Source organism: Belonocnema kinseyi, chromosome 8 (assembly GCF_010883055.1).
Source record: "Belonocnema kinseyi isolate 2016_QV_RU_SX_M_011 chromosome 8, B_treatae_v1, whole genome shotgun sequence".
NCBI lineage: Eukaryota > Metazoa > Arthropoda > Insecta > Hymenoptera > Cynipidae > Belonocnema > Belonocnema kinseyi.
In genome coordinates, this window is record NC_046664.1 from 92,206,569 (window position 1) to 92,215,595 (window position 9,027).

Below are 9,027 nucleotides of genomic sequence, written 5' to 3' on the forward strand. Positions count from 1 at the left end.
CTTGATACCATCTGATCCTGTAGCGGGAAAGTTGTGGACAATAACCTTGAAAAATACACAATTCCATTTTGCCAAAATAATAGCATCCTAGTTGTTTACCTCAGTGAATATGTCCAGTTGCTGGTATATATCCGATTGCTGGTAGAAACTTATGGTGAACATGCTCCAGTGCATGGTTTCGTCAATTTAAAAGTGGCGATTTCGATTTAACAGACAATGAACATCCTGATGCAGCGAAAAAGTTCGAAGACGAGGAATTGCCAGCGTTTACTTTGAGATCTCACCGAAATCAGTCCAAGGCTTTTTGAAGGCAACCCCCGACACTGGACTGAAAGCGAGAGTTTAGTGTATTTAATAAAGATTTCAGTTAGATATAAACCACTTAACTATGAATGCAATAATTTTACAAATATTACCGGATGTTTAAAAATATTTCAAATTTTTCGCAAAAATTTTTAAGGAATTCACAAATATTTTCCAAAGATTTCAATGATTTCCTGAAAATTTCACGAAGACTTGAATAACTTCACAAATATTACCGAATATTTCAAATATTTAGCAAAGGTTTTTTAAACATTCACAAAGATTTCACAAAGATTTCACAAGTATTTTATAAAGATTTCAATGATATCTAAAAAATGTCAGATAGATTTCAAAAATTGAGCAAAGAATTCATCGATGTCATAAAGATTTTGGCAGATTAAAGACTTCACAAAAACTTCAATCATTTCTCAAACATTTCACAAGGAATTCGATAATTTCACCAATATTATCGAATATGTTTCAAAAAATTTCAATTATTTAGCAAAGATTATAAAAGAATTGAAAAATATTTCACAAAACTTTCAATGACCTAACAAAAATTTCAAAGATTTCGGATAGATTTGAAAGACTTCCCAAAGACTTCAGTAATTTCTTAAATACTTCACAAAGATTTCAACAATTTCACATATCGTCTTTGTAGAAGCAGCATATAACATAATTCATTTAAAGTGAAACCCTTCAATAGCCCTCCCTTCTATAGCCCTTTCGAGAATTGACGCCGATCGGCAGGTAGGTATAACAGAAGCTGCGCGGGGTGCGCGGAATCTGCGATTGTCACTCAGGCGAGCACTCAGGCGTGGACAAACAAAAGCGGAGTGGGATATAATGAGTTAGTTCCCACCCACTTTCAGCCCCAAATTCGGTGCTATAGAAGAGTTATATTGTAATAGTTATATAATTATATAATAATAATTATTATATAATAGATTCTTATCTTATATTTATTCTTGATCAAATGAACTTCCAAAAAATAGGCATATTTGGAAGGTCATTCCTCGTGACCTATTGGGGGTAGGAAAATTGTCTTTTTTGTTATTGCGCAGAATTAGCCCTCTTTTATTCATTTTCTAGAAACTTTATTCAGTGACAACCCCGAAATGTGCTATTTACAAAAAACTTAATTCTGGGCATTTACATGTAAATTCACGTCGAAATGGGTCACCTTTGGCAGGTGCTAACTCCCGATCTATATTATAGTTAGAACCATTTTTTTAATTACAGGTATTTACGTCTACTTTAATTCATCTGTTGACCATTTTTAGATCTGGCCATCAGGATCCAAGCTACAGAGAAACAAAAAAAACATGTGATTTTTGGCAAAAAATTGGAAAATATCGGCATTTTTTTCCCTAACTCCGATACTATTGGTGATTGAACAAAGTTGTTTTGTTTTAGTTTTACTCAGAATTTTATCTATTTTAATTTTTGTAAGAACACTTTTACCTATTAAATGTACAGGAAAGCACCAATCCAACGGAATGTGATATGTTGCACCTTTTCCCAAAAAATTTTCGTGTTCCGGGACGAAATCATGTTCACAGAACCTTACCCCATGTTATGCTCCCCCAAATGAACTACTTAAAAGACAAAAAAATGACTGCCCCAGAAATTACCATGTAAAAGTACCAGATGACTGGACTGCTAGTCCTTGACCGACAAGTGTCAGCTGATGATATTTAATTAGCACCAAAAACGCCCACAATGACAAATAAATAGTTCCACAAACGGCTACTGAATAACGCACAATATTTTCTCCAACCGTGTTGTTCAGGAAAAGAATGAGACCAAATACATAGCATTCTAGCTCTGACCAAACTACATTAAAAATTTCGAGCCATACCAAATACGGGAATTCTAACCACAGTCCAAGCAGATGACTGCCACGTCAGTCGTATGTTTTTACGACTCACTTTTCAGGTGGCCCTGCAGTCTCATAAAATACCTATTTCGAATTAAATATCGTACATCAATCGCAGTGTTACACACGTCTCTTTACATGGAGCTCAATTTTCGCAGGACGACCTGAAAAGGCCATGGTTTTGCAACTCGTCATGCAAACAGTAATCTCCTCGTAAAAACGTGCCTAACACTACTAGTGATATAATATACTATTTCATAATGTATTGCTGACATAAAGAAGGTTTTATACTGTTTTAAAATTAAATTCTTAATATTGTGTAAATGGCCCTTTTAATGCTAACGAGAACAATTTTTCGTTCGACAAGTAAGTAGCCTGGCGCCGTCAGGTCTGTAAAAAAGTGACCTAGCGGCGCCAGGACCCGCCAGGCCTCGACAACACCACTGGCTATTTATTTTGTTTAATTATCGCAATGAATGGATTACCTTTTTTTTTATTTGTTAGGGTTACATGCAAATGCGGGTTTGATTGTTTTAAATTGAGACGTGAAGAGATTGAGGTTCTCTTCGATCATATAAGTCGATAAGATTCATTATTGATCTTTACTACATTCAAAAGAATGAATGAAAGATTATCTTTGTAGACATTTATTTATTTTTTCTGCTCGGTCACCTTTTCCTGGTCGCATATTCCTTTTACTCAAATTATTTAAATACAGTAAATGAATTAAATATTTATTTATCAAAGAAAAAGCCAATAACTAAAACTATTTGTCACTTTTTTCAGCACCAAAGTACCAATAAAATTCTAATCTAAAATATTAAATCTCCGACACTAAATCTTCATTTTATCGGAGCAGAATACTTTTTTTGGATTGATTTTTTTTATCTTCATTCCGCATCCGCATGTCGCCGGAGATTTCAATTTCGCTTTAAAATTGCTAACGTCCACATTCTATTTTTCAAAACCGGATAACTTTTTTTTAATCACTTTTTTTACCTCAAATTATAAATGCTTCGCCTTTGGAGTAGATTTTTTAAATCTTAAAATGGTAATTTTAATAAAAAGTTAAACAGGAAAGCCTAAATGTAATTTCTTAACATTTTATACGTATATCAGCTATGCTATGAACGTTCCCAGAATCTCATCATTATAATAATTGGTTCTCGTCCTCGCACTTACTTAATTCGCTTTCTCTTTTATTACGAATTTATTAACAGGGCGCGTTAGTTTAACGTATCGCTATTTATTGTTAATTAAGCCAACTATAAGCTTTCTATATTTATTAAATGCCTATACCGGAAATGGTCTTTTTTTCAGATAATTTTTTAGTTATATCTGAAACTTTTTTTTTAGAAACTAATTACATTTTAGTAACAGACGTTTCATTAAAAAAATAAACCTAGATCGTACAATTCAAATTTTTCAGGTGCAGTTTGGCTTTAGCAGATTCAAAATTTGTAAATGATTAGAAGATTAAAAATGTTAAGCAACTAAGACACTGGCTTTCTCTATATATGCAAATGAATTGACTTTATTATCACAGAGACCGATCACAATTTTCAAGACATGCATCAAAAAAGTCACCTCCCACGGATAATTGCAAAAAAAAGCGACAAACATTTGTTTTCGACCCAGAAGAAGAAACGTGGACCGAGCCAAACATGCATTCACTACGCAAAGATTTTTCGGACGTGTCCGTAGTGTGTGATTCGAAAATCGAGCTTCCTTGGAAAGACATAGCCCTTCAAACCAAGGGGATGAAAATAATAGGGCAAGTTGTTATAAAACGGAAACCTCAAAATTCAGGCGTAGTAGAAGAAACAATAGAAGAGGACCTAGAAGAAAAAAAAATCAACCGGTGCTATGGCTTTACCATGGAAAGATTTGATTGATCGTTTCGAGTGTTGTTCAGCCCCAAATAACAAGCATTGGTATTGAAAAATTACTTCCTGAACTAGAATCTTATTAATTTATTTATATTAGGGTGGTTCTTATTTATAATTGGTGGCATTTTTAAAATGAATTTTTCTACTCTGATCCCGCAGTTTTGTTCGAATGCCAAAAATAGTCAGATTTCTGTACATCTAATATTTAAACGAGATCATACGTTACAAATAATTCCGTTTTCAGTAAATAGTTCAGAATTTATGCGAGAATAAGAATCAATCATAAATTTGAAGGATTAATTACTTTGCGTTACTCTTATGAGTCCCAAAAAACCCTATTAGTGAAAAATTTGCATTTTTGCTTTTATTTTTTATTTTACATTTGTTAATTAATTTTCAATTGTTTAAACAATTTTAGTTTGTTTAAACCTTTGTTTGCTTCATGCAAGTCGCGAAATTAGCATAGGCTCTAGACGTAATAATTACTTCAATCAGTGATAAAAATAAAATAATTAGTTTAAATAATTTACAATTTCCATACAATTATTGAAACAATGGACTATTGGTCCAGAATTCTGGATGATTAGCCCACACACTTCGGATGGATATTCGTCCAGAAATTGTCAGCGAAAAAATACTTTGACTCAAAACATCGTGTCAAATCATTTTATAAAATCGATTAAAATCTTCAGACAGTTGAGGTTATTTTTATTGTCAGTAACTCCGTAACTCCGTAACTCCGAAGGCTTCGAGTCACTCTTCTATGACCAGTCCCTAAAACGTATTTTTTAAAAGGGAGGACCTGGAAAATGGGTTCGAAACGTGATCAATCACTCTTTTGTAAAAATTCTCTATAACTTATTTTGTTTTAAATGGGTAACTGGCAAAGAGGATCGAGATTGGACCAATCACTCTTCTGTGACCAGTCGCTAAAACGTATTTTTTTAAAGGGTGAGCTGGAAAAGGAGTTTAAGATGTGACCAATCACTCTTCTGTAACCAGTCGCTATACCTAATTCTTTTAAAGGGGGAGCTGAAAAAGAGGTTTAAGATGCAACAAATCACTCTTCTGTGACCAGTTGCAAAAACTTATTTTTTATAGGGGGTGCTGGAAAAGGGGTTTGAAATGTGACCAATCACTCTTCTATAACCAGTCGCTATAACTATTTTTTTAAAGGGGGAGCAGGAAAAGGAGTTCGAGATGTGACCAATCACTCTTCTGTGACCAGTCGCTAAAACGTATTTTTTTAAAGGGGAAGCTGGAAAAGGAGTTCGAAATGTGACCAATCACTCTTTTGTGATCATTCGCTAAAACTTTTTTTTTAAAGGGGAAACTAGAAAAGGGGTTCGAGATTGGACCAATCACTCTTCTGTTACCAGTCACTATAAATAATTTTTTTCAAGGGGAAGCCGGAAAAGTGGTTCGAGACGCGACCAATCACTCTTCTGTGATCAATTGTTAAATATATTTTTCCAGAGGTTTTTAAAGTTTTAAAACACTACTACCTGAGCCATCGGACAATTAAAAATATTTTTCACCAAACTCTGTATGGGATCGTCCATATATTACGTAAGACGTTTTTCTTTTGTATATATCGCTGTGTCCTTTTCAACTTGACAAAAATGTTATTTTCGTCTTTATTCAAACAACAGAAAAACGTCTTACGTAATATATGGACGATCCCTATGGCCTATAACGAATATTCCAAACTCAAGTTTCTCAAAAACGGCAGAAAAAGTTACAATTGTCGTTCTCCCCTTGTTATTGTGTTTGTTGCTCTTGATTGTATACTAATTTGTGTATATATTTACAAATTAATATTTCTAATTTTTTGATAAAATAGTAAAATTTAGTTAAAGTAGAAAAGATTTTGCCGGAAAAGAAGGTTCCTCGATGTTAAAATTGGCCGGATTAAAAAATTCATGTGCGGCAAAAAATATCGGATCTGTATACACAACGATAATTCAAATCAATTTAAATATTCTATTCCTGCAAAAATTCTGGACGAGAATAGCCGTTCCGAGTCAGTTGGGGTATTCGTCCAGAATTCTCCGTAAAATAATATGAGTTTCTTCAAGTATATGGTTTCCCTAAAAAAGCAGAAAAAATATTTTATTTTGCCAAATTTTTGACAGATTTTAATATTTATCAGTACTTATTTGTTTTTTTAAGAATGTTTAAACAAATTTAAATTATTATTACATTTTTACATTCTCATCAGACAAAATATTAGCTTTGTGTAAAATTGGACCCCCCCCCCCATTTTTGTCAAATGTCCACGTTTTGAGACCCTCTGAATACCAAAAACAGGTTTTTACGAATGTGTCTGTCAGTCTGTCTGTCTGTCCATTCGAAGATGGTTTTTTTGTTAGCACGATCACTTTCGAAAGAATTAACTGATTGGATTTTTCTTTTGCAAGCACTTTAAGTATCTTAGAATGAAGGTGAAGTTCGTTAGCCAGCTATTTTGGATAAAAGTTCAAAAAGTGAGCACATTTTGAATATTTTTGAGACAACTTTTTTTCAAAATTAAAAAAGTTTCTGTACGGATATTCATAGTATTCGAAAAGGCAAACAATTAATCTTAATGACTTTTTTTATAAAAGCAAAATTTACCAGAGTTATAGTATTTAGAAAATTCCAAAAAATACACGAAAATGAACATTTTAAGCCAAATAAGGCAAGATATGAAAAACAGTCAAGAGAAAAAAAATGTTTTTTTTTAATGCTCTACAAGATTATCGTAACAACTTTTTGAAGTTTCTTGAAGAATCGAAAATTTAAATTTTGACAGCCTAAAAAAACAATGGAAAATCAAAAAATGATATTTTTTCTTTCAACTATTTTACAGTATTTAAAAGATGTTCAATTATGTAAATGTGTTTTCAAAAAAAAAATAAATATATAGTTTTTGGTTTCGTACCTAAAGTACTTTCGTACCTACAGTGGGGAAAAAATTACTTTTTTAGTTCAAAATAAAGTACAGCCCACAAATATTCACCGATTTGGACAAAAAAATCTAAAAAAAGCTAGTAAACTTCGAAAATTAAAAAATAAGGGCCACTTTAATCTCTATATAATTAATTCGATCAATAAACATAATACAATATAAAAATAGTTCGCTCTTAACATTTCAATTATACATATATCATGCAATATTTAAAGCTTAAGTTAGAAGTTTCAAGATTCCAGTTTAAAACGTAGGATTTCCCTTTTTAATTACTTTTTTTTTAATATGCTAATAAACGCCTATTCTGACTATTATAAGCAATTCTTATTCTATTATACACATCATATCATTATATGCTTCATTTTTAAAAATTATGTAATACTTTATTTTACATACGTCCAGTAAATGCAAAGTCAAGGAGTTGAACCATTCTTGAAGTCCAGTATACACCATTCATAAAATCCCGTGGAATTCCTCGAAATCTTTGCAATCCTTTGCCCCTGAAATCTTTTGAAATCCCTTTAAATTCCTTCAAATCTTTGTAAAACCATCCCCTAATATCCTTAAAAATTCGGAAAAAGATCACACGAAATCCTTTAAAATATTTTGCAATTTCGTGACTTAAGTTGAAATCTCTTAAAATCTCTGCGTAAATCCTTAAAATCCTTAGAAATTGGTTAAAGTTCTTTGAATGCCGTGAAATGTTTCCAAATTATACGAGATCCCTTAAAAACTTTGAAATCCCTTTAAAAATTTATTGAAATCTTTCAAATCCGTGTGAATTTTTGCGAATTTCTTGAAAACCCTGACAAGATATTACAATTATTTAAAAGTCATAAAAATCTTTTTCAAGCCCTTAAAATCCTTTATAATATTTGATAATTCTTCAAAATTTCGTTAAATTCCGTAAAATATTGGTAGTTCTTTGCAATATGCTGCAATCCTTTAAAATACCTTAAAATCTCTTGAAATCTGTTGAAATATTTTTAAATCACTGGAAATCTTCCGAATCTTACGGAATGCCTTAAAATCTCATTTACAATGAAAATAATTAATATGTTTTTGACATACTAAGTACAAAATATATAATCTTTCATAAGGAAGCGTAGAGAGGGGGGGGGAATCTTACGGATAGGGGATGAGGGTGTCTGAAATTTTAAAAATTATCATTCTTGTGTAATTAATGGGAAATTTCCTAAGATATTTAATAAAAGGATGGGGCTGGGCTGAAGGAGTCTTTTGAAATATTGCTCGTTTAGAATTGATTGAATTATGTATAACATAATATATCATTTTATTTTAGGTTTTCATCCCAGAAATGCTGCCAACCGTAGTCAAAATCTATATAATTATTTTTTTTATCATTTAAGAATATTTTTCGGCCCCGTGCCTTGATTTGCCCTGATCCGGATCAGATTCCTTTCATAAATAAAAATTAACATTTCAAATTTAATGCAATTGATATCATTTTTATATTGTTTTAGGAATAGGTCAGTGTAATTCCAGCCTTGAAATTCCATGGGATGCTCTGGTTTTGGATGCACCAGTGACAATAAATCCTATTCCAGAGAAGGAATCCTGCATTTCAGAAGACGTTGAAATTCCTTGGAATGATTTGTTGATCCCAAGGAAATAGTCTTATTGAGAGTCAGAAGAAAATTAAACATCCTTCCAATAAATCCCCCCTCGATCAAACGCGAGCACTCGTCATGGTGTCCACCTTGCATAAAAGCAAAGAAGTAATGAGGGGAAAACAAAGTCCACGGTAGAAATCACATAATATTTTGAGATTTCAGAAACAAATTTATTTTATGAAATACTCCTGAATAAAACTAGATTGGGAATTTTTTATTAAGCATTGTGTTAAAATGCAGACAATATTTCTTGTAATGAAAACAATATTTTTAAAACAACGGTTATTGACTGAACGTTTAAATAAAATTATTCCTTCACGTCCAAATTAATATGTACATATAGAAAAATTCTAGCCAGAGATATCGATTCTG

At 32.0% G+C, this 9,027-nt stretch overlaps 1 pseudogene; it reads left to right on the top strand.

Annotated features, from left to right (window-relative positions):
- The window catches only part of LOC117178602, a 12,753-nt pseudogene extending 3,963 nt beyond the window's left edge, over window positions 1–8,790 (top strand).
- Window positions 8,791–9,027: the final 237 nt, after the last annotated feature.